At 39.3% G+C, this 25936-nt stretch overlaps 1 long non-coding RNA gene across 1 annotated transcript in view; it reads left to right on the forward strand.

Moving 5' to 3' along the window:
• LOC121461113 overlaps window positions 1-25936 on the forward strand; it is a 121217-nt gene that overhangs the window by 92751 nt on the left and 2530 nt on the right. The window contains exon 2 of the long non-coding RNA XR_005976158.1: window positions 20936-21013. This is a non-coding gene — a long non-coding RNA (uncharacterized LOC121461113). The remainder of the gene's footprint in view (window positions 1-20935; window positions 21014-25936) is intronic.

The raw sequence follows: 25936 nt of genomic DNA on the forward strand, positions 1-25936 counted from the left end.
GGAGCCTAGCCATTTTGGATGTTCACCCTCCTAGACCTGGATGGAGCAGGGAGGACCTTGGACTTTCCACAGGGCAGGGAACCCTGACTGCTCTTTGGACTGAAGAGGGAGGGGGAGAGGAGCAGGGAGAGGGGGAGAGGAATGAGAGGAGGGGGAGGGAAATGGGAGGCTGGGAGGAGGTGGAAATTTTTTTTTAATAAAATATAAAAAAACAAAAAAAAAATAAAAAAAAATAAAAAAGTGGTACAGATTTAAACAGAAAATGTTCAACAGAGGCATCTCAAATGGCTGAGAAACAAACCTCAAACTCACAGAGATCTGGGCTTTTACCTTCCTCTTGCTTTTCTTCTTACTCCATGGCTGGCTGTGTGTCTGGGTGACTAGACCCTGGCTTCCTCTGCTCCTCCTTTTCTTGCTCCTATCTCTTCTATTCTCTCTCCTCCTATTTATTTTCACTGCCTATCAGACCCACCTGATTTCTTTCTCCTGCCCAATTATTGGCCATTCAGTTCATTATTAGACCAGTTAGGTGTTTCAGACAGGCAAAGTACCACAGTTTTACAGGGTTAAACTAATGCAGTATAAAAGATTGCGACACAGGTTTTCATCATTCAACAGATATTCCACAGTGTAAGCAAATGTAACAGGTCTTAAGATAATATTCCCCAACAGGATAAGATTAGATTCTGGTTAACTGTCAGGTGTTTACAACCAATTGCCATGATTAGTCAAGATCTTAATTACATGGGAAGTTAGCAAATCTATGAAACGAAAGCAGTGAGGCATAGCCGAAAGGTCAAAGTCATGACTCTCTACCTTAGACCCAGAAGGAACTTTACCAGCAGCTGTGGGTGATCCACACAGCAGCAGTCCAGCAACTATTTCCATCTAGGTACAATACAAGCAACATTCGGTCGGTGACCAGCATGTTTCTGGTTGGATTTTCATTTTTACTACTCTTCTTCAAGCTTAGCCTTGCGTCAGTCTTGTTCTTATACCATGACCATCATGCAATGATTGGAAAGTTGCTAGCAGCCTTCAGTTACTTCAAGCTATTTTGTCTTTTAAGTTGCAGTGGCTCAGGATGGATGCACCAGAAATAGTGGCGAGCGAAGGAATGTGGGGAATGACTGGCGAAGGTGCCTATATTTGTAAGAATTTTGTAATAATTTTCACTGTTGAAGTTGCCATCAGTATACATTCTGAGGGGCAGCATAAATGCATCTCTTCTTGCCTTGAATGAGGATGTTATAAAACAGGGCCTAGGAGGTTTCATTGATACAGGTCACTAAGTCACTGGTGATAGATGTCGAGTGAAAGGGGAAAAGACAAGGCTGTTACAGTGAATTTTCAAAGAGAAATATGCAGTTTCCTGTTTTCCTGCTTTTTAAAACCAGCATCAGTTAAAAATTAGTCAGACATCTGTTCATCATCTGCTTCATGCGTAAAGATGTACAATTTTAGGCTACAAGAACAAATGAGAGGCAGCAAATGGGTACAAACTAGTTTTTGAATGGGTAAACTTGCTCCAATTCTCTTGTAGGTGTTATGTGTATAAATAAATACAATGTATTTCAGCATGATTTATACATTATACATATTTAAAAATAAATACATAAAAGCACCCTAATATTAAATAATTAATAGAAAAACATACATATTTAAAATGAAATATAAAATGTGAAAATAAGTATATGCCTATATTCAAATATATATAAATTGTAGGAATGATTGTATGTTTATCTATGCATACATGTCAGTTGGAACTCACATGGTCTTCCTATTTCAACTTTTCAAGTATCTGGGGAAACTGATTTGCATGACCTCTGGCTACTGACAGAGTTAGCTTTATGGTAGTTTTTGTACAGAGGCTAAAACTGAGAATGATGCTGTATGCCTGTAAGGCGGGAGGAGGATGAGTTCAAGGTCAGACTGGGTTACATTGAAAGACTGTCTCAGAACAAAACAAAGTGATAAAAAGTTGAAGTCTTGGGAATTTTAAAATTCATCAGGCATGGGAATAGATAGTCAAAAGTCACAATAATGAATGAGTTATAGTACAAAAGAAAGCAAGAAGGACTCTAAGAATTTCAGATAAATGTAGAGTTGAGATGGGATGACTGAATGGACTGAACAGGAATACTAGGAGGCCTCCAATCTGATTCTGGGAAATTGTATGACACTTGAGAAAACTGTTATGCTTTTATTAATAGAGTGGATATTTTTAGCATAGTATCTAATTTAAGAACCTGCTTTGTTAGCTTTCAGGCATTTGCTGCTTAACGATTTACTTATTTATTTACTAATTTAGTGTTAGAATGCTTTTTTTCTTTTTTGATTTTTGTTTGAGCCGTTTTCTTTCTACATAGCCCTGACTGTCCTGCAACTTACTATGTAGATCGCTCTAGCTACCTGCCTCTGCCTCCCAAGAGCTAAGATCATACCCACCAGTACTCACCTTGTAAATGCAATTAGAAGTTTTACAATTCTAGCTGGGTGGTGGTGGCACAAGCCTTTAATCCCAGCACTCGGGTGGCAGAGGCAGACATACCTCTGTAAATGTGCGGCTAACCTGGTCTACAAAAGCTAGTTCCAGGACAGCTAGGACTGTAACACAGAGAAACCTTGGCTTGAAGCCCCCCCCCCCGAAAAAAATGTTTTACAATTCTTTAATCATTGTTGATATGTAGAATGGTACTTATTTTTTAACTTTTTAATCAATCTTAGCTAATTCTTATTAACCATAATAGTGCTTTCATTGATAAAAACTCACTTCTATCTTATATTTCTTTCAATAGAGTTTCTACATAATTCTTATATATTCTATGTCATTAATTTTTTATTCACTAATGCTTCTCCATGCTGCCTACCATCTTCTGTTTGCCCCCATGTGTCAGGTGCAATAGCCTTTATCTAGTTCAAACCAAGAGAAAGATGTCAACATCTTATGCTAAGTACCATGCTAACTACATTAAATTTAATATCTCTACCTCCTGCATTAAGTTTTTCCAAAGAAAAAAATATCGCCCTTTTTGTCCTTGGTGGAGAGACAGATTCTTTGATGAGAGAGATTTTCTGATAAAGAGCATAAAGAAACAAGTGGAGGGGAGAGCCAGAAGGGGCGGGAAAGAGTGACCGAGAAGATCTAAATGTGTGATTTAATAGATGGAATTGGGTCACTGTGGGATCTATGGTTGCAGCAATTGCAGTGGGGCTGCTCTATGGAGACCCATGAAAATATCCACGTTCCAGTTCCAGCTGTGGGCAGGATTTTCTTCATGGTTAGCCATGATTTTCTTCCCACGGTTAGCCATAAAGGAGAAGAAGGGTGTTTTTTTTTCTCTGTCTCTTAATTCCTGCTGACAAAGTGGAATGACCTGCATGATAGAGGGTCATCTGTTTTATTCAAAGCCTGTGAATCTATAATCTCAGCACTTAGAGTGCAGAAGCCTGGAACTTCTGAAAATTCAAGGCCAGCCTGGTCTACATAGTGAGTTACATAAGTGAGTCACATCACATCTGCAGAGTATTAATAAGCACATTAACTTATTAATTAAAAAATCAAATAAAGAAAGCATACATGTTTGATTGCTAATCATAGCAGTAGTTAAGCTAGTTTCAACTTGATTAGCTGAGAGACACCCAGGAGATTAATAAAGCACACCTAGGATGTGTCTGAGATTGGATCCTTCACTAATAAGATCTTTAGGGACCTCGGCTAATCTATGGTATGATTTATGGGTAGACTCAAATTTCAAGTTACGGGACAACAGACATATGGGAAATGGGGCAGGTAAAGGAAGCATGTCAGTGGGGCACGATATGTTTTTGGAAGATATTGTTAACCAGAGCTGCCAATGCTTCCCTATTTCATTGTTTATTTGTACATTTTTCACAGAGGTAAAAGACCCAATAAAACATCATCTTCAATTGAAAGTTTTCATCCACATATAGACTTGTGTTTGGTCCCTTGCCTTGGCGTTGTCCTCTGGTCAAAAGGACACATAATTAACAGTAACACCTTTATCATTACTGAGCAAATTTGTGGACCCTGAACTCTAGTGAAAGATTTCTCTTTCCCCATTTAAAAAATGTCATGCTTGTAATGACTTGAATCTGTGTTAAATTGTACCGACACATTTTCTTTCTTTTTTATTTTTAATATTTTATTTTTAACTAAGTTTGTACATTTTTCTTTGTGGGTGTATCATATGAGTGCAGATGCTCAGGGAGGCAAGAAGATGGCACCGGATGTCTTGGCGTTGGAGTGGCAGGTCGCTCTAGGCAGCCCGATATGTGTTAAAAACCAAACTCAGGTCGGCTTCAGGAGCTCACTTCCACTGAGCCTCCCTTCAGCCTCTGGAAAATTCATTTATGCTAGTTTTGTGTGAGAGTGGAGAAGGTGGTGTGATGATGTATTTTTATGGTGATACAAGATACATTACAAGTGGAACTTAGGGATGTGTATAGGTGTTTTCTTGCATGTACGCCTGAGCATCACATGCATGCAGTACCACGAATGGCCAGCAGATGGCACCAGACTCTGAGAGACTGGAGTTACATACTGTTGTGAACTGCCTTAATGAATGCTGAGAATCAGTCCCAGGTTTTCTGGAAGAACAGTCAATGCTCTTAACTTCTGAGTTATATTTTTAAACTCTTCCCAACTATTTAACTTTGAAATTTTGTTTCCTCATGAGTCATTTTGATCAGAGAAATATTACTTATCTCTTCTTTGCTTAGATTAAGGTATATTATAAAATTTACAAAATGGGGGATAGATAATAGTCATATTTCTAGTTATTCCATGTTGTATATTTATGTATTTAGTTCTTAAGCCGTATCTTTATTATTTATTAATCAAGTTTGTGTATGTGTGTTCGTGTCTGGAGATGGGGATGAGCTGAAGGTGTTTGCTGAGACCAGAGACATTAGATTTCTTAGAGCTGGAGCTATAGGAGCCTGATTTGGATGCTGGAATCTGCACTCAGACCCTCTGCAAGAGAAGTAGATACACCTTACTGATGAGACATCTCCATGGTCCCATGTAGCTTTCTTGATGAAAGTTTAGATGTTCTGTTGAGAGAGCCCTGGAGTTGTGAGCTAGTCGGAATTTTATCTGCTCTTTTTGGTACCTTAGTGCTATGATGCTGCAAATGCATCATACAAAAGTTTGTGTCAGAATGTTATCATTTATATCTTATTGGTTTTATTTTTTCTATTTTCTTTAGGTCATACTTAACACATCCTGCTTAGCCCAAGGGAGTTACTTTGCAGCTGTGGTAAATAAGATGCTGACAAAGTAAACCCCATTGCTTCCCATTGCTCGGGGAGTAGAAGGCACAGAGAGGAGTGCCTGGCTCCAGGCACAGTGCTGTGTCTCCATCTTCAACAGATCCCTCTGAGGACAAATGGTGGGCTTCCGTTTACTCTGATTGTATTTTTTGCATGTTCTTCATTAGTGTGACATAAGAAAAACAAAACAAAACAAAAAAAACCCTCAGATTTGGTTTACAAAATATAAGGGATCAGGTCACTTCCTCCATCTGAAATCTATGTTAGGCAATTGTAATGTAGTCCTATAAAGCCTTCCTTTTTTGGTAGTATAAGAAACCCTTTCTGAAATTGTCCTTACCATTGTGAGAGGCAGATGTCAATCTTGTATATGTCTATTATATTTGAGAGCATGTTTTAACTCCTCTGAATCCCTGAAATCTGTCTGGCTTCACATGAAGCCTCCTCAGTAACCTTTACCTATGCTGCTATGCAGTGAGCATGGAAGAGTCATCTTTAGATTTCATATTTCAATGACGGGCTCACAGATATCCAGGGACATGTCCTGAAGATGAACAGATTCCTGCAAGGTTTGTGTTTTGTCTCCTTTGTTCTTTGTTGTATAAAGGAGACATGATGAAGTACATGAAGTACAAGAACATAGGATACAGTCCAAGGTGACTGGGAGAATGACTGGAGGCATTGTCTTGCTACTGACACAACATTTACCATTTATGTATCCAAAACCTTTGAACAAGTGTGGTAAAAGCACTTTGATCTTAGATGTCAGCTTTGTTCTCAAGTTGAGACTTATCAACATAAAACAGATAAGAGGTTTGCATTCTTATCTATGTCCAATGTACATCTTTAACCATTAAAATTTAAAGAGGAGGGACTGATTGATTCATTTGTATCATCAAATACCAGGCAAAAATTGTAGATGAGGCATGAAAGTCATACAAAGGAGTCTAACACATTATGGCAAGGAGATGTGATGGGGGGGCACAGTGCAATAAAAAACACTAATTATCATCACATGGCAACTCTTTCTCACAAACATCAGCACTTTGCCTGGCATCACAGCTGATACCCAGAGATGTGTCAGAACAGATTAAGGTTGCAGAGATTATTGCTATAAAGTTTGAGACAAAAAAATTTTGACAACTAAATCCTATTTTATTCACCTCATGAGAGTTTTGTGCATCAAAACAATGAGTATCTTATTTATATGATATAAAAATGTGTATCTTATTTGTGATATAAAAGTAATGATTCAGTTCGCGACCAGCCTGGTCTACAAGAGCTAGTGCCAGGACAGGCTCCAAAGCCACAGAGAAACCCTGTCTCAAAAAACCAAAAAAAAAAAAAAAAAAAAAAAAAAACCAAAAAAAAAAGTAATGATTCATGAAGGGTTTAACTTCTTCTCGGTATGAAAATCAAAGATTTTATTCGTGTATCTCAGGAAATGACACAATTCCTTGTGGTGAAAGAAAACATCAGTCATTAAGAGACATATTCGATTGCATACTGGAAACACTAGTGACCTCTGGATTTTAAGACTTGAGACAATATACCGACTCCCTTACCCTTAAGGACTTGAAGCCTTGCCTCTCTTCCAGGGAGAATGTGAGGTTTAAAAGTCTTGAGACCATCACCATATGAAGGTTCTATGGTGATATGAAAGAAATTCATCAGTGTGGTTATACAATAGGGCCAGTTCAGGCACCCTCTCTTCAGCTGTTCAAGGAACAAGCTGGGGACATCTCCTTGGACCCCAGGGAACCCCTCTAGAGTCAGGTCTCTTGCCAACCCTAAAATGGCTCCCTTAAATAAGATATATACTTCCCTGCTCCCATATCCACCCTTCCTCCATACCAATCATCCCATTTCCCCAAGCTCTCCCCATCCTCCCCTTCTCCCTTCTCTCTCCCCATCTCTCCTTACCCCCACCCCACCCCACCCCCAGCTCCCAGTTTTTGCCTGGCAATCTTGTCTACTTCCAATATCCAGGAGGATAACTATATGTTTTTCTTTGGGTTCATCTTCCTATTAAGCTTCTCTAGGATCACGAATTATAGAATTATAGGCTCAATGTTCTTTATTTATGGCTAGAATCCACTAATGAATGACTACATAACATATTCATCTTTTTAAGTCTGGGTTACCTCACTCAGGATAGTGTTTTCTATTTCCATCCATTTGCATGTAAAATTCAAAATGTCATTGTTTTTTACTGCTGAGTAGGACTCTAATGCGTATATATTCCACACTTTCTTTATCCATTCTTTCATTGAGGGGCATCTAGGTTGTTTCCAGGTTCTGGCTATTACAAATAATACTGCTATGAACATAGTTGAACAAATGCTTCTGTAGTATGATAGGGCATCTCTTGGGTATATTCCCAAGAGTGGCATTGCTGGATCCTGGGGTAGGATGATCCCAAATTTCCTGAGAAACCGCCACACTGATTTCCAAAGTGGTTGCACAAGTTTGCATTCCCACCAGCAATTACCATAGAATCTTCATCTGGCGATGGATGGAGATAGAGACAGAGACCCACATTGGAGCACTGGACTGAGCTCCCAAGGTCCAAATGAGGAGCAGAAGGACAGAGAACATGAGCAAGGATGTCAGGACCGCCAGGGATGCATCCACCCACTGAGACAGTGTGGCTGATCTAATGGCAGCTCACCAAGGCCAGCTGGACTGGGACTGATGGAGCTTATGATCAAACCAGACTCTCTGAACACAGCTGACAATGAGTGCTGACTGAGAAGCCAAGGATAATGGCACTGGGTTTTGATTCTACTGCATGTATTGGCTTTGTGGGAGCCTAATCTGTTTGGATGCTCACTTTCCTGGACCTGGATAGAGTGGGGAGGACCTTGAACTTCCCACAGGGCGGGGAACCCTGACTGCTCTTTGGACTGGAGAGGGAAAAGAAGGGGGAATGGGGGGAAGAGGAGGGAAATGGGAGGAGGGGAGGAGGTGGAAATTTTTAATATTAATAAAAAAATAAATAAATAAAAAAGTCTTGAGACCAAATCTTTAAGAGTGCTGTGCAGAGTAAGAACACAGTAGATTTAGATTCATTTCAAAAGGATACGCATGCATTCTAAGCAGAAGTTAATATCATCTGGCCTTTGTGGTATTAACAAGGAGAACTGAACAAGAAAGCATGGCCGAGGAATGAAGCTCTGGAGTGGGGGAGGGTGGTTACCAGTCTACTGTTTAACTGCTGAGTCAGTCTTTTTCCCTGTGTTCTTTGTGTGCCATTTCTATCAATCAGAACTACCTTGGGCATGCTAAAAGATGAATCTTGGTTATATCTTCCCTGTACCTCTCAAAACACTAATGGTATGCTGGCTTTTCAGGAAGGTGTTCAGTGTTATTGGCATACAGAATACACCAGGACATGTAAAGGATGAATTGGAAATGATGATTGAGACCACAATGCCACAATAGGAAGTTTTTTATCGTGTAATAAATGCACAGTCAATAAGAGATTCTTTAAATTAATAGGCTGCAGGATTAGAATAATACAGAATTGTACAAAAACCTATTTAATATGCTTATGCAATCATAAGAGGTAGGTAATTTGTTGATGCTACGGAGACAAGGAGCACAAATGCCAAGGTGGGGCTGGAAAATGAGTACCTAGTTACTTGGTGGTCATCTGTATTGGTTTCATTTTTAGTTATAGCACACTGGGCGCACTGCTCAGTTACGAGCAGACCTGTATCGAATTCCACCCGGCAGTAGTTTCTCTTCTTGGCAGTGGAAATTGGAAAATTGAATTTTCCTCTGCATTCTAATCTGATTCAAAATTTATTTTGTATTTAGACTCTTTATATAATTATTGCCATCATCATTATTTAGCAACTTTTGCTTAATCTATTAATGAGAAATGGATATTTTCAATGTTGGAGCTCCACAAGGTCTATTAGGGATAATTATGGCTGGAAGCAGGGTGTAAGAGTGAGGAGTAAAGTAGGAAAGTGCAGAGCAGATGCACTTCGAGCTCTGAGCAGTCAAAGCAGTAATGGGATGGGAAAGGAATGCTAAGAGGAGAGAGAAACTGGGTCAGGATGTTGAAGGTTGGAGCCCGTAGTCACAGCCATATCTCTGGTTGTTAGGTGACTTAAGAAAAGAAATTCTTAAATTTAGTTATGCCATCACTGGTATTAAGTCTATAGCTTACATCACTGTAAGATGGATTGACACAGTATTTGGAGGGTTGGGGCCCTATATCGGTGATGGATGAGTTTGTCTAGAACATTATTATGCTTGAGGACCTGAGCTCAAATTGAACACATCAAAGGTTTTTAAAGAAATATTTTCTTTTTTTTCTTAAAGAGATATTTGATACCACAAAGACACTTGCTAAACTATGTCCATATCAGCATTAAATCCTAATAGCCAAGAACCTGGAAACAACATTGATGTCCCTCAAGAATGGATGGAGAAAATATGGTACATTTACACAATGGAGTTTGGCTCAACTCTTAAAAACAATGACAACAGGAAATTTGATGGAGATGGATGGAACTAGAAAAAGTCATTCTGTCTGAGGTAACTCAGTCATAGAAAGACAAGCATGGTATGTAGTCACTCATAAGTGGATTTTAGCTGTAAATGAAAGGTTTACCAGGCTACAATATACAGCCCCAAGAAGAGTAGTAACAATGAGGGTACAAAGAAGGATGCATAAATTTTCTTTTGAAAGGGAAATAGAAGAGATCTCTTAGGTCAACTGGATGTGAGTGAGGATGGAATCATGAAGGATCAGGCTGGGAATGGTATGGATGGAGAAGGTAATGGAAAAGAAGTCTTGATGGGGGGAGTGCGGATAAGTTTCAGGTAAAAGCATGGTGCAAGGGAAACTCTCACAAATCTACAAGTATCAACCTGGCTAAGACTCCTAGCAATAGCAGATAGGTAGCCTGAAGACCTGCAGTCAGACTGATGACTACCCTAATTGTCATCAGAGAGCCTTTGTCCAGTGACAGATGGAAGCAGATGTAAAGATAAACAACCAAGCTCCAGGGAACCTATTGAAGAGAAGGAGAAAGGATTGTTCCAGGGTTGGATTATACTAGGGTTCACAGTCATCATAAGACAACCAACAGAGATAACTAACCTGGGCTCAGAGGAGTTCACAGTCACAGGACTGACAGCTAGGAAACCTGAATGGCACAGACTTAGGCACTCTATGTGTATGACAGTTGTGTAGCTTGGTCTAGTTGTGAACCTCCTACCAGTGAAAGCAGGGCCTATTCCTGATGATTTGGCTGGCTTTTGGGAACCTATTCCTCATGGCGAGTTGTCTTACCAAGCCTTAATACAAAGGGCAGAGCTTAGTCTTCTCTCAACTTGCTATGTCATTCTTTGTTGATATGAATGGAAGGCATGTCCCTTTCTGAACAGATACAGATGAGGTGTGCATTGGAGGTAGGGCATAAGAGAGGTAAGTGAGAGAATGGGAGGAGAGGAAGGAGGGAAAACCTTGGTCTGAGTGTAAAACAAATGAATAAATTTAATTAATAAAATTTTTTTAAAAGATATTTGAATTGTCTTTTAATTGTGTGTGTCTGTTTGTATGTGTTTGCCTGTATGTGTGTGTGCCTATGTATATGTGTGTACATGTGTGTGTGATGTTTGCATGTGTGTTCCTGTGTGTGTGTGGTTCATAGGCATATGTATGTGTGTATGTGTATAGAATGGCATTCATGTTTCCCGGGAGTCATGTGTTTTCAGGGAGCTGGAATTAAAGGCAGTGTTAACCAGCTGACATGGATACTGTGAACCAATCTCAGGTCCACTAGGAAAATAGCATGTGTTCTTGTGGTCTTAACTGCTAGTCCATTTCTCTACTCTCAGAAAAAAAAGTACTGTAATGAGATTATCTAAGCCAGTAACTCTCTTTGTTTTGTGTGATGACAGACAGAGGACTTGGTCTCCCACATAGATACACTGAGCACTTCCTGGACATTGAGTAAAAAAACATAATGTACAGATTTTCTTGACTCTACAAGAGGTAACTCCAGCGTCCCTGAAACACACTGTGATGGGTTCTAACTTAACAGAATTCTGAAAAGGGAGATAAAGGAAGTGTATTGTCTCTTGTGGCTCAGTAGCTAGCCAGCATAGCATGCTGAGTGAGTCCTTTCTGGTCCAATGAGAGGACCCCCTCCCAAAAAAAAAGTAAAGAAATTCACAAGAAATAATACCTAAGACTATCTTATAGCTTCCATGGATGTGTGCACACACATGCACGCACACTGACTAAGTTATTTCTCAAGGCCAATACCTTTTAAATCTGGTATGTAATACAGCAAAACAAAAGCCTCCAGATAAGAGTGTCCTTTAGCGGTGGTGGCGCACGCCTTTAATCACAGCGCTCAGGAGGCAGAGGCAGGCGGATCTCTCTGAGTTTGAGACCAGCCTGGTCTACAAGAGCTAGTTCCAGGACAGGCTCCAAAACCACAGAGAAACCCTGTCTCGAAAAACCAAAAAAAAAGAGTGTCCTTTAGAAACAATTAAACTGTCTCAATCTTTGTCCTCCTGATTCAGTATCTCCAAAACTTATGTTCAAGGAAACAGACTATCTGGCCAAAGGTTGCTCATTTTGACTCACTGATGATACACAGGGCCCAAGAGCCCATTTATATTGATTAAAATGCTGTGCTCATGCAAATTTGCACAGCTTACCAAGAACTCACATTGCCTATTCAGTGTGCCATGAAAACACTCTTCAACTCGGCCTGTACTTGACATATGCTCTTGAATAGGTCATAAGCAAAGAGATTGAAGCAGTCACCCAGGAAGTTACAAAAGAGAGAGAATAGAGAAGTTGTATAATATCACAGCCAAGACTCGTAGCAATAGTAGAGAGTGTGCCTGACCTGGTCTCCTGTACAGATTGGTGACAACTCTAATTGTGATCAGAGAGAATTTATCCAGTAATTGATGGAAGCTGATGTAGAGATCCACAGCCAAGCCCTGGGCTGAGCTCTGAATGTCCTGGTGAAGAGAAGAAGGATTGTATGAGGCAATGAGGGTCAAAGTCATGACAGGGAAACCCACAGAGACAGCTCACATGAGCTCCTAGAAGGTGACTCACTTTGGATGGACAGCTAGGGAGCCTACATGGGACCAACCTAGGCTCTATGAATGTGTGTAACAGTTGTGTAGCTTGGTCTGTTTGTTGCACTCCTAGCAATAGGACCAAGACCTGTCCCTAGCACTTGAGATGGCCCTTCAGAACCCATTTCCAGTGCTGGGTTGCTTTGACCAACCTCGATAAAGGGAAGGAGCTTAGTCTTGGCTCAACTTGATGTGTTATGCTTTGTTGATGCTCGGGGTGGGGGGGGGACTGCCCCTTTCTGAATGGAAGTAGAGAAGGAGTGGATGGGGGGTTGTAAAAGGGAGGTGGGTGGAGGGAACGGGAGAAGAGGAGAAAGGGGAAACTATGGTTGGTATGTAAAAGAAATGGAAAAAGTTTAGAAAGAATAAATGAAATTTGGAATTTTATTTTTTTAAGTTTTTTTTCAGAAATTAATCTAAAAATTGAAAACCTAAGTTACAAATACTAATTGTTTTCTATTTTCTTTATTGCATATCCTTATGATGATGTTATCATGTAATAAATAGAATAATTGGTGCTTCATAAGAGTTACTCCTCTCTGTGTGATGTGTTATTCTTTTAAAATCTGAATGTAAAAGAAATAGAAACTGCTTCTGAGATTTTACAGGCAAGTTTCCAGTCTACATGTTACGACTATGACATTAGCAGTTACCTATCATGGAGCCATGTGAACATATAACATAAAACCTGGTACTTCGGTGGGGCTAATTTCTTCCTGGGTCATATTTTACATACTGAAAGAATGACGCAAAGATGGGATAGAGGGAATGTTTAGTTGCTTAGCTGGTTGTAGTTTTAGATGTTTCATTCAGTAATTGGACCCTAAAATAATAGCCACTTTCTCACTTTTCCCTCCCTGGCTAAATTCCTGACCAGCAGTTCTTATGGCACACAGATCCCCTGAGATCCTGAGGAGAGGTGTTTCCATGCTTTGATTTGGGAACTATGAATTAGTTGGGAGCAATGTGGCAGCTATGTTTTCTTCTTCTGAGGACTAGTTACTTAATCTATATTTATGAGACTTATAGGGAAACCAGAAAACACACATGGCTAGTCTGACATGAAAATGGAGAAAAAGTTTTCATCGTGCCAATCTCAGCATCGCTGATGCCTTTGAAGTGTGTCAGTCTGGGGAGAACCAGAACACAAAATGAATAATGAAAAGTTTCATGTCAGATGCTCAACTGCCTGTTCCATCCCAGGTGTGTCATGCAGCTGGGGATGCCACCAGAGAGCAGGTACAGATGGCAATGCTGCTGGCAAGGGCAAGCTGGAAGAAGAAGCAGGGAGGTTTGGAATCATTGCTTCAAATCTGAGCTGCCTGGAACTTAAGTACAATGCGAACATGTAAATGTCCATACCCTACACCCAGAGAAAACTACCCTAAGAGTGGGAATCTAATCCTTAACAGACCTTGTAGTGATTCCTACCTGTACCTAAAGGAAGAACACATAGAGGAGGGAAAAAAATCCCACATTTTAATGTTCAATATAAATTCAGGTTTAAGCGAATTGTAAATCTCATTCAAACTATCTGAACTGATACAAAGGCGTATAAATGAAGCCTATTAATTTGCATCAGGTGAGATAGTTATATGGAAAGAGAACGTGACAAATAGTAAAAAAAAATGTTTGAAATCTTCACCAAATAGAGTTATAATTTATACATCTCTGAAGTTTATAATGAATAGATGGAATTTTATCCTAATTTCCAGTTTAAATACTTTTAAAAGATAATTGAAAAAAGATTATAAAAGTAATAACTTCTCTGTCATTATTTGACTGAATAAAAGCAACTTCAATCAGTGGTGTCTAGCCTCTCAAGTGTCTGCGGTACATCAGGGCCTATGTGGGAGAACATATGGCTGCGAGTATAATATGGAAAGGCTTTCACCATGAGAATCCTGTCTAGGAAGGCGAAGTTTGCTTGATACAGTTGTTCGCAAAAAATGCATAGATCTGTCTAACACCAGGAAAATCTTGTGTAATATGAGGCTGTGGGTGCAGACAGTAGAAATGTCAAATGGTTACAGTGTATCTCTATGACAACAAAGTAGGAATTTCTACCTTGTTACAAAATAGTAAGTGTGTATTGATGATAGACTTTGAAAGATACCCACCAAAATCAGAATGAACAGTTGTTATTAGGTGTGATGAACAAAAAGAAGCAGAGTCAAAATTATCCTAAGATTGGGGGCGTGTAGAAAGCTTGGAGCATTCTGATGTTATCCTCAAATCTGAAATAAATAGATAGATATCTGATGGAATATTGTTCATAATGCAGTGGAGAAAGTGGGAGACAGACAGAGAATAGAGGCGACTTTTAGCTTATCAAAGGAAGGAGAAAAGGCAATGTCAGGCATGCTAAAGCAAGACTGTAGACAACAGACACCATGCTAAGGTTTAGGTGCGTCCAAGGAGATCAAAAGCTACACTGCGTAGATCAACATAGATACTTCATGTGATCTCAAGGCAGTTGGATGCCACACGTAGAGCTCTTACCCTGAATATTGTGTTACGTGCAGACAAGCAAGAACCAGCGAGTCCATATAGCATGCCCTCTTCTCCATGGACCAAAAGTTGCTCCTGATGACTTCATCAGTAATCTGCTTCCCAGGTCAAATGGAATTGAGCTGTCACCTTGCCATTGACTCCCGAGCACTGGAAGTCTCACTGGTAGATGTAAAGGTGTTTAGAGTGGGTGAAGGAGAAAATGGGTACAGGGCAGTGAGGTCCTCCTATGGCCCCGCCTATAAGCAACTGTTTACCTAGTTCAGGTGAAGTCAGAAATAAGGTCAATTGGCCAGGAGTGAGAGGGGACTGAGACACTCACCACACCGGAGGTCTTCCTTTACTCTAGAAATAACAGATGGATTGTTCAGGAACGAAAGTGCATTTGCTCTGCTGTTGACTACAAAGGCCTTTCCTCCTCCTCATGCCCTGGATTCTGTAATGAATGCACTTACATGTCTTTTGCTTTTATTTCTTTCCACTCCCTTTTCCCCATACCCAATTATCACCATTTTTTTTTCTTGCATCTTAAAATCCCACCAATGTTGGAAGGCTGCAACTGTGCAATCTGCTTCCGAAACTTTTCCTGAGTCCCTGGTTAAAATAAGTGTTTGAATCGTTTTCTCTAAAAGCAGAGTCAGATGAGCTCGCTGCACTGTGCTTGAATGGAGCTTTGGTGTGTTTATCACTCAATGGGACCATTCCCGACTTAAGGAACAAGCCCCATGCAGTTTGCCACCTAATGATCTTGGCTCTAGAGGTGTCTTGTACAGTAACTATAAAATGAACCCAGAGAGCTCTTTGAGACAGGAAAATGAAATCCCACTTTCTGTCCCTTCCATATCTCTTTTGATATGGTAGTTTTTACTTGAGATATAGCATGATTTTAGGTAAAGAAAAAAATAATTATTAGTATAGATGATATAATTTACTCTTACATGTAAAAAAATAAAAACATTTAATTTGCATGTAGAATCATCATAACTATCTACTTATATTTGATGACTAATGGCTATATGTTTTTTCCATCTTACTAGATCAGAGTAAAGGCATAAAGTAAACTCTAGTAATTTTTATTATATTTGTATGGGCACCTTCCACACTCTATCTGAAGCCTTGGGCCAGGAAAAGGAATACAAGGGGGCAATGATTTAGACTGTAATTTCCTTTTAGATATACCATGATCTGGCTTAAGTGATAGTCTGACACAGGAAATAATATGCAGGGAAAAGATTATAATGGAAATTACTGGTTATTTACTAAAAAAGATCAGTTTGAGTGTGGCCTTTAGTGCCTTTTGCCCTCAGTTATCCTAGATGAGGCATGCTTGCTTTAGATTTGTTCTACATTATACTAAATGCCTCCTTGGTCTTCCATCACCTGGATTCTAGCTCACCAGTCCCTCATAAGAACAATCTTGAATAGGATAGCAGGATGAGGTTGAATTCTTACTCTTGGGATGCATCTTTTTTTTTCCATGTGCTTCACTTGGAAAAAATAAGCTTAAAAATAATACCAAGAGATGAAAAAATGGTAGAAGAGAGTCACATAGCATCAGTCTTCTCTTCCATGGGGTACTTGAAAAGCAATGCATGAGTAGTGTGTACAGAGGTGAATGTTGGTAAACACTGGAAAATAAACTTCATAAAATGCAGAGATTTTGGTGAATTACAAAGCAAGAAATAAAAGGAATATTCCTGAAGCTGTACTAAGAATATTAGAGAATCTCTGTGTATACCCTGGTACATTGACCAAAGATGGGAGACAGTTCTGGCATGATTCAAACTCACTGAGACTTTCAAACAAATAGAAGCAGAAGGTTGAATAGAGGGCATTGCCTCCAGGTTCAGCAGTTCAGCAAATCAGGCCTCTGTGGCTTTGAGCAACGCTAGTCACATTTGGTTTCACAGAGGCTCTGAAGGTAAGAGGATAAAGGGAAGTGGAATTCTGAGTTCCTGGAAACCCTATTCTGCTGGGGTATGTGGTAAGAGGATTCTATCCCATGTTCATGATCTTCCTCCCATTTCTACATCTTTGGCATCTTCTTTAAGCCTAGGCACACAGACTGGAAACCACCAGAATGCAAAATGCACAGAGTGTCAGCACAAGAGAAGAGCACACAGGACTGCCAGCATTTGCCACATTCCTCAAGTGCAGAATACAATCATCTGCAGAGAAAACACACGTTTGCCCATTTTTCTGCCTTAAATAATTAGGTGAGAAACAAACTGCTCCACCTGCATTTGCTTCTAACCCATGTAGCTCTACAGGGAGGGGAATACTAACAAGGGGCAGCAGAGTTCCAGGACTACCCCAATACTTGTTGCCACCTTGAAAGTCACGGGCAGTCTAGCTCAGTCGGCACAGCCTGTGGTCAAGTGTGTTTATTTGAGCTCCAAGCACAACAGATAGGAGGAACTGGAGATTTCTACACCACCCCCAGTCCATCTTTCAATTATAATTTTTTGTATTTATTTTAGTTTATATTTGATTTTGCATTCTTTTTTTATTTCTTCTTTGGGTTTTTATTCGTTACTATATTCCTTCTCAGCTTTTCTGTTTGTTCTTAGTTTTGATTTTATACATGATCCTTTAAGGATCTCACATCAAGAAAAACAATCAACATAATGAAGAGAAAGAACAAATTCCACTGAAAGAGTGGCCATAGAAAGGCAAGTTTAGAAGTAATTAAATACTATCAATGTGCTGAAATTTCATACTTGTAAGATAGACATAAAAGGAAGAGCCAAAAAGAATATTTAGATCAAAAGGAGAAACAAGGAACAAGTAAGTACATTTCAGCTAGTTAGCCATATTTGACTTAAGGGGCCAGTTCCAATCTCTGTCTCCATTAACAAATACTTCTCCGTGCTGTGGTAAGTTAAACGGGACATTTGCCTTGTCCCTCTTGTTTGCTTTCTATTTCTGAATAATTGCTATTTAAGTAGCTACTTTAAGTCCTTGCTCTAGAGTATTGACAAGGATTGGCAGAGCTAATTAAGGAAGGTCATTACTTGGCATGACTCTTTCAAAAGCTTTGCTCAATTGAACACAGACCTTGTTTAACCCTTACCCAAGTTTATTGCTCTGATTTTTTTTTTTGCAGACACTTTGATACTGTCTATGTGCTCACAAATAATTAAATTGAATTTCATTCAGTTAAAAAATTTAAGTTAGGGAATACATTTCAAATATGTGTTCTTTCATTCATAGAAATTATTTATTTATTTATTTATTTATTTAGCATATCCAGAAATACTACCAACACATTTGTGCATTCAAAGCAAGTGGTCTATTGGTGAGTTACACCCACTGCTCTAAGGTACATTTCAGAGAATAGTGTTGAGGATTATGGTACAAATTATCAAAGTTCCTAGCACAATTACTCCCTCATAGAAAATATTCACCTGAAAGGTATGGATTGCAGAGTTTAAAAGACAGTGTCTTCTATTTTTATGAAGATTTCAAGTTGGATTTGGCCCATGGGAGAAATAAAATGATTGCTTCCTGAGATGAGCCATGAGAATTTAATACATTGAAATTAGCATGATTTATCTATGTGTGTATATGTATAAGCTTTTCTATTTTCTGCCAGGAAATGGGCTGTTTGAGGATTCACTGCTATAATCAAGAAAATTCTTTTTACCAAAATGAAAATAATATCACATCTCACCTATAAAAGTGATAGAATAATACGTACTGTGTAATGTATTCAATTTGGACTTGGGCAAAACTATTTCTAGAATGATTTCTTTTCAAGTACTTGTTGAGTATTAACTGTTTGCCCATAGCTGGCAGAAGCTGAGAACACGTATCTGAATCAAAAAGGTATTCCTTTAATATAAAACCTCTGGGAACGGCACAGGTGGATTTGAAAATAAATGATTCTTACATAATGAAATAAATAAAATGACATCTGCTCTTACAGTTGAGATAAAGAGATGTCTCCCAAGGTCTAAAAGGAGTTGCATCCTGAAGTAGTTGGCAAATTTGCTATTTGAACGGAGCTTTACAGAAAGTTTTCTGAAAAGACCAAGGAGGAGGCAGCAGGTAGAGGAAACACTGGGAGTAGAAGTGTGCGTGTGTATATGTATCTGTGTATGTTGTGTGTGTATGTGTGTATGAGTGTGTATGTGTGTGTGTGTGTGTGTTGTCTGTGTGTGTATGTGTAGAATACACAATAGAATGCAACTGGAGAAATTATTTTGAAAAGAAAGACTCAATCTGCTGCCACATTTACAACCTGTCAGTCACCTGAAACTATTACAGTAGATATCAGTACTCTATAGCTACATGCCTGATAAACAAGACTCATCTCTATTCTCTTGTTTGACAAATATTTATTAAACAACCAAGATGATGCTTTGTCAAGTGTTGAGGCACAGATATAAATAAGCATTTTCTCCAACAGCTCTGCCTTACTGGTGGTGAGCAAGAGACAAATGATTGGCATGGAGTGTTCTGCTTGTCAGTTTGTTGTATGCATGTTTCACTCTAAAGAGCAGAGATGAGTATGTCTTAAGATGCAAATGGAGGCATTGTCCTCATTTTGTTCAGACTTGTCTCTCCAGCTTAGGCTAGGCCTATTTCTTTGCAGGATTATCTTAGTTTTCTCCAACTTCTATAATGTCATCTTATAAGGATCAGAATGGATGAGTTTATTAACCTCCAATTTGAAAAGTTCAAGAGATAGTCCTGGTCATCTTAGTCTGAGCATGTGCATCAACCATTACATTGATGCAAGAAGCTTTGTTGTGAGTCAAAGTTCTATCCTCAAAGCTTGTAAGTGAGCATGTATCTCTCATCTAGCCTTAAAATCAGGCTCAAGTTCTCCCAGGAGTGTGTCAGTAAATGGAATGTTGGGGAAAGAGAAAGTCTGGAGCGATGAGTTCTGAAGTGAGTGTGGTTAGGTAAGACACAACAGACAAGAGCAGGTAGTATGTGGGATTAAATTTTGGAAGGAGAGCAGTTTAGGTAGAATTTTATGGAAGTACACAACCTGATAAACTCTCAGAACTGATTGCAGACAAAAAATAGAATGAAAATATGTACCGAGAACGACATGGCTAGCACCATAACTAACGGTCCCAATACATTATTAATGTGTCTCCCACAAACCAAGGCAGGATAAAGATAAGGCAGTGGTACCATCAGTGACAGAATTTATTAATATTGCTACTGAAATTACACAAGTTATAAAATTCTTCTTTAATAAACTTCTTGATTATCATAAGATCAGTGATGAGATATTAAGTAACTAACAAAAGAAAGCCAATAAATAGTAATAATATTTTGTTTCAGGTTGTATCAAGATAGGTTTACAAATTTTAATATTATTCTTTCTTCAAATTCTCTTCCAACACTACTCTTTCTTGGTCAACATAGGATCAAAGCATGGTATTGTTGATAGAGTTAAAAGAAAATCCAAGTCCACTGATTACCCAGTATCTGGGTGTTCATCCTGGTGTTGTCTACTTTCTCTTTCTTGGCAACTTTGATCTATTTTTAACACAAATTTAAAAATATCTTCCCCGTGACTTTTACTTCCTACCCCTCTTTCATAGATGCTGTTTTGAAATCTTGGGGATAATGAAGTCATCAGTGCCATCAAAGTTTTCTTTTTTTTTTTATTTTTGTGAGAAGTAAGTGACATTGTTCTTCCTTTGGGGCTGTTTTGAAACTTTGAAGTGTTTGTCTCTAATCAGGTGGGGTTAAATTCTATGTCTGCCAAAATCTCTATGTACCTCTTTCCCCTCTTGCCCCTTGAGTTGAGTTGAGTGAATACTCAAAGGAAATCAGCTATTGATACTGTTTCTCAAGCTTGGAGGCATGGCATACTAGCACTGAGGTGTAAAGTCCCCTGTTCCCTTCCTCATCCTGAAGCAGCAGCAGTGGCTCCAAGCCTGGATATCCAAATTTTGCCTTCTCCCTTATCCAAAGAAATGTGTTTTTGTTTAATTTTGTTTTTCCAGTCTCATTCTGTTCTTATTTTCCTCTCCCCTAGGCGTTGTTTATGCAACTTTCTGATGCACTTAAATTGTGGAGCCCTATCTAGAGTGTCAAACTGCACTTCTTTTGAATGGTAAGTTACTCTGCAACATTTCATATGTTTTGTGAGTCTCGGTGAAAGCAATGGTTAGTAGACTAAGAAGCTCTTGATGGTGACTTGATTAGGCCAAAGAGTGAGAGAAGAAAACAAAAGTTGGGAATTTACTTCCATTGACCCCAGAAAGGACTGACTTTCTGTGCCCTGCCCAAACAGGTACAATTCTGTGTGTCCAGATATAATTTTGTACTTATATCTTCTACCTCATATGGAAACCTTCAATCAGTAAAGGGTCACACATATTGTATTTCTCATTTCTCCAGGGACCGAAAACTTTTCCTAAGATAAACATTTGCTGATAATTGGTATTTAATATCTATTTAAATATATTTAGGATACATTTTAGTTGCTTATTTGATACATGCATATGCATCTTAGTATAATTTACCCCATCTTCATCATTCCAGTGCCTGTCCCACCACCCCTTTTATATAGTTTTCCTATCAGCTGCTCTCTCTCCCTCTCTTCTCTCTTGCTTATATGTGCACAGGAGTGTGACCAGCGACTTGAGCATGGATAGTCACTCATGGAATACATCCATGAGGAAAACTGACTCTTTCCCAGAGCCGTCAATAGTCAATAGATTCTCAGCTAGATCTGGGACTTTGTGAGACTGTCCATTGGCCTTGTTGGCATTTGGGCTGACTGACTTAATCTTGAGCAGGACTTGTACTCTTGAGTCAGCCCCAATGCGTCCAGGTGTGCAATGGCTACGTCATGTCCATGCAGTAAAAATATGTTGTCACCGACATGCCCAATCTATCCTTAAGATTTCTCTGTCCCGGCTGAGGAATCCCATCAGGACGGGTGAGTGTGTGCTATCCAGGGGCAGACTGTCCTGGAAGAGAGCACAACCCCCCCTCCCCCAGCTCCTTCTGCAGGGCTGTCTTTCTTTCACACGACCCAGCACCCCCAGCACCCCTCCCAAACACTCCCCTGCTGTATGCTAGGTCCAGTGCTCAAGTACAGTTTTAAGCTCCTAAACTAAAGTGACCCACCCAGAGTGGTGAGTGCCTGCCTACCGGGCAGGCCTCAGGGTCCCCTGTAAGGGAGCTGGGCACCTTCACCTCTGGCGCCAGGCTTCCTGCGTGCTCCTGGATACCAACCCCCCTTCTCCATTCATCCTGTTGGCCCTGGATCATTGGGCTACCGGCTGCCCTGTTTAGTTGCTGAGGAATCCCATCGGGACGGGAACAGTTCCTGCTTCTACACTGAAGAGATATACCCTGAAAGTCAATCACAGCAAAGACTGGACCAAGAGACCAGGCCTCTCCTGGCTCCATTTGAAGGAAGAGATGGGAAGGCGCCAATGCAAGAATTCCTCCAACAACCTGAAAAGCAACATGACACCACCAGAACCCAGGGATCCCGAAATAAGAAGAATTGTACACCCTACTCCTGAAGAAATTGAAGAAATCGACTCAAAAGTGAACTATGTGAAAATAATAGAGGACCTTAAACAGGAGGTGAAAAACTGCCATAAACAATTAGAGATTACAAACAAAAAGGTAGAGGAAATGAATAAATCGCTCAAAGACACGCAAGAAAACCAAGAGAAACAAGAAAAAGCAATCAAACAGGTTAGGGAAGCGGTTCAAGACATGAAGAATGAAATGGAAGCAATGAAGAAAGCACAAACCGAGGGAAGAATGGAGAAGGAAAATCTGGGTAAACGAACAGGAACGACAGAGACAAGTACTAACAACAGATTACAAGAGATAGAAGAGAGAATATCAGACACTGAAGATACCATAGAGAAAATAAACACACTGATCAAAGAAAACAGCAAAACCAAAAAATTCTCATCACAAAACATTCAGGAAATTTGGGACACAATAAAAAGACCAAAGCTAAGAATAATTGGAGTAGAAGAAGGAGAAGAAGTGCAGCTCAACGGTACAGAAAATATACTTAATAAAATTATAGAAGAAAACTTTCCCAATCTGAAGAAAGAGGTACCTATGAAGGTTCAAGAAGCATACAGAACACCGAATAGGCTGGATCAAAAAAAAAAAAAAAACATACCCTCGCCATATAATAATCAAAACACAAAATATACAGAAAAAGAAAGAATATTAAGAGCCGCAAAGGAAAAAGGCCAAGTTACTTATAAAGGTAAACCTATCAGACTTACACCTGACTTCTCTATGGAAACCATGAAAGCCAGAAGATCCTGGATAGATGTACTCCAAAAACTAAGAGACCACGGATGCAAGCCCAGACTACTATATCCAGCCAAACTTTCATTCACTATAAATGGAGAAAACAAAATTTTCCAGGATAAAAACAAATTTAAACAATACGTAGCCACAAATCTAGCCTTACAGAAAATTATAGAAGGAAAATCACTAACCAAGGAGTCCAACAATGCCCACAATAACTCAGTCATCTAGAGACCTTTCACCAGTGCAACTCAAAGAAGGGAAACACACAAACCCTACTACTAAAAAAGTTACCGGACTTAACAACCACTGGTCATTAATATCACTTAATGTCAATGGGCTCAACTCACCTATAAAAAGGCACAGGCTAAGAGATTGGATACGAAAACAGGATCCAACATTCTGCTGTCTACAAGAAACACACCTCAACCACAAAGACAGGCACCTACTCAGAGTAAAGGGCCGGGAAAAGGCTTATCAAGCAAATGGACCTAAGAAACAAGCAGGTGTGGCGATATTAATTTCTAACCAAGTTGACTTCAAACTTAAATCAATCAGAAGAGATGTAGAGGGGCATTTTATACTCATAACAGGAACAATTCATAAGGATGAAGTCTCAATCCTGAATATCTACGCCCCTAATATAAAAGCGCCCACGTATGTAAAAGAAACATTACTAAAACTCAAGGCAGCAATCAAACCACACACACTAATAGTAGGAGACTTCAACACTCCTCTCTCACCAATGGACAGGTCAATCAAACAGAAACCTAACAGAGAAATTAGAGAATTAATGGAGGTAATGAAGCAAATGGACTTAACAGACATCTATAGATTATTCCACCCAAAGAGGAAAGAATATACCTTCTTCTCTGCAGCTCATGGAACCTTCTCGAAAATTGACCACATACTCGGTAGCAAAGCTAACTTACAGAGTTACAAAAAAATATTAGTAACCACCTGCATCTTATCAGATCACCATGGATTAAAGTTAGAATTCAACAACAATGCTACCCCCAGAAAGCCTACAAACTCATGGAAACTGAACAGTCAACTACTGAACCATACCTGGATTAAGGAAGAAATAAAGAAAGAAATTAAAGTCTTCCTTGAATTCAATGAAAATAAAGAAACAACATACTCGAACTTATGGGACACTATGAAAGCAGTCCTAAGAGGAAAGTTCATTGCACTAAGTGTCCACTTAAAGAAAACAGAAAAAGCACATATGGAAGACTTAACAGCCCACCTGAAAGCTCTAGAAAAAAAAAGAAGCAGACTTACCTAGGAGGAGTAGAAGATTGGAAATAATCAAACTGAGGGCTGAAATCAACAAAATAGAAACACAGAAAACAATCCAAAGAATCAATGAAACAAAAAGCTGGTTCCTGGAGAAAATCAACAAGATTGATAAACCCCTATCCAAACTAATCAAACGACAGAGAGAGAATACGCAAACTAATAAGATCAGAAATGAAAAGGGGACATAACCACAGACACAGAGGAAATTCAGAGAATCATCAGATCTTATTACAAAAGCCTGTATAACACAAAACCGGAAAATGTAAAAGAAATGGACACTTTTTTAGATAAATACCATTTACCAAAGTTAAACCAGGACCAGGTGAACAATCTAAACAGACCTGTTGGTCGCGAAGAATTAGAAGCTGTTATCAAAAACCTCCCTACCAAAAAAATCCCAGGACCAGAGGGTTTCAATGCAGAATTCTACCAGAACTTCCAAAAAGAGCTAATACCTATACTCCTTAATGTATTCCACAATATAGAAACAGAAGGGTCATTACCTAATTCCTTTTATGAAGCTACAGTTACTCTGATACCAAAACCACACAAAGACTCAACCAGGAAAGAGAATAACAGGCCAATCTCACTCATGAACATCGACGCAAAAATCCTCAACAAAATACTGCCAAACCGAATCCAAGAACACATCCGAAATATTATCCATTATGATCAAGTAGGCTTCATTCCTGAGATGCAGGGCTGGTTCAACATATGAAAATCTATCAATATAATCCAGCATATAAATAAACTGAAAGAAAATAACTATATGATCATCTCATTAGTTGCTGAAAAAGCATTCAACAAAATTCAACATCCATTTATGTTAAAAGTCTTGGAGAGATTAGGGATACAAGGGTCATTCCTAAATATAATAAAAGCTATTTACAGCAAGCCGACAGCTAACATCAAATTAAACGGTGAGAAATTCAGAGCCATCCCGCTTAATTCAGGAACACGACAAGGCTGTCCACTCTCGCCATACCTCTTCAATATAGTGCTTGAAGTTCTAGCAATAGCAATAAGACAACATAATGGGATCAAGGGGATTCGAATTGGAAAGGAAGAAGTTAAACTTTCGTTATTCGCAGATGATATGATAGTGTACATAAGCGACCCCCAAAACTCCACCAAAGAACTTTTACAGCTGATAAACACCTTTAGTAATGTGGCAGGATACAAGATCAACTCCAAAAAATCAGTCGCCCTCTTATACACAAAGGATATGGAAGCAGAGAGGGAAATCAGAGAAGCTTCACCATTCACGATAGCCACAAACAGCATAAAATATCTTGGGGTACATCTAACCAAGGAAGTGAAAGATCTATTTGACAAGAACTTTAAGGCATTGAAGAAAGAAATTGAAGAGGATACCAAAAAATGGATGGATCTCCCTTGCTCTTGGATTGGGAGGATCAACATAGTAAAAATGGCA

The sequence above is a fragment of the Microtus oregoni genome, unplaced genomic scaffold, assembly GCF_018167655.1.
Source record: "Microtus oregoni isolate MIOR12 unplaced genomic scaffold, Mior012 000022F_ref0000154, whole genome shotgun sequence".
Classification (NCBI taxonomy): domain Eukaryota; kingdom Metazoa; phylum Chordata; class Mammalia; order Rodentia; family Cricetidae; genus Microtus; species Microtus oregoni.